Source organism: Mirounga angustirostris, unplaced genomic scaffold, assembly GCF_029215605.1.
Source record: "Mirounga angustirostris isolate CCGP_5_RB_7025 unplaced genomic scaffold, mMirAng1.0.hap1 SCAF_9, whole genome shotgun sequence".
In the NCBI taxonomy this organism is placed as follows: domain Eukaryota; kingdom Metazoa; phylum Chordata; class Mammalia; order Carnivora; family Phocidae; genus Mirounga; species Mirounga angustirostris.
Window position 1 is genome coordinate 32,597,913 of NW_026991717.1, and position 1,444 is coordinate 32,599,356.

The window sequence follows — 1,444 nt, forward strand, 5'->3', positions numbered from 1 at the left end:
CCTGTTTCTCTTAACTTCCGCTTAATGTGACTATGAGAAAATTGAAAGGTATCTGTGTGGCTCACAGATATTTCTGTTGGGCAGCACTGCTATAGAGTATCTTCTCTGTGAGGACAGGGAATGTTGTCTTTTTTTTTTTAAAGATTTATTTATTTGAGAGAGAGAGAGAGCACGCACACAGAGCACGAGTGGGGGGAGGGGCAGAGGGAGAGGGAGAATCTCAAGCAGACTCCATGCTGAGCGCAGAGCCCAATGTGGGGCTTGACCCAACGACCCTGAGATCATGACCTGAGTGGAAATCAAGAGTCAGACATTTAACCAACTGAGCTACCCAGGCGCCCCTCTCTTTTTTTCCAGAGCTAAATCTCCACCTAGATTAGTGTCTGGCACATAGTAGGTGCTCAATAATTGTGGAATGAACAAACGAATGAATGAGTGAATCCTTGTTAACGTTGCTCTTCAGGGAACCACCGCCAATTAATCAGATAGGACGCATTTGCCCTCCTGAGCTTACACAATAGCTCTAGCACGGTGCTAAATCCCCATTTGCACTTTCCAGTTTTAGAGCATGTATCACCTTCTCTGGACTCTCTCAAAACCCAGAAGGGGCAGCTGGAGGTGGACTTGGGTGATAGCTCTTCTCCACTACTGGACCTCTGAAAGGGAACTTTCGGTTCCTTCTGATGAGGAAGCAGAGCAGCATGCAAATAATATGGAAATCACCTCTTAGGGACATTTGCCTCCCTGGGGTGCTGGGGATGCTTCCAGTTTACTTTCTGGCCCCACAGAAAGTCTCTAGGGACAAAGTCTCTAGGGACAAAGTATGAAGCTCTTGAGCTCCAGGGTCAACTGGGGCCACTTTAGTCTTTCCCCAGCGAGCAAGGGCTATAGCCTGGAGCATCCTTGTGTCTCCATCCAACAGGAGCCTAAAAATAGTCTGCAGTTCCAGTCTCCCCCACAGCTGCCCGTGCCGAGCTGGGCCCTGTGCCCACCAGCTCCTCCACAGCCCAGATTGTCTGCACAGTCTGCCCCAGCTACTGACCCCCCATCTCCTCCGCCTTGGTCCCATCTTGGCCCCTGGGACCCTGAGCTCAATGCCTGTCTACCTACTGCTCTGCCCTCCCAAGCAGAGTGGGCCCTGACCCCCTGGACCTCCAAACCCTATGTCCTGTCCACTTTCCCATTCTTGAGGGAATGGATGTTGGCCGGACACAAAGTCAAGGTGAGCGTGTTCCAGGCAGTGGAATCAGCAGGTGCAAAACCAGGCAGTGTGAGAAGCTAGAGTGTAACCCATATGAAAGGACTGGTTGAACAAGTTGGAGTGGTGGGGCCAGGCACAAGCTGGAAGTCTGCTGGCTCCCATCCCCCATGCACGGCTCCTCCAACTGTCTCTGTCCTGCCCCACAGAGAGGGGGCTGTCCTCTCAGATCTGGTGGCCCATGGT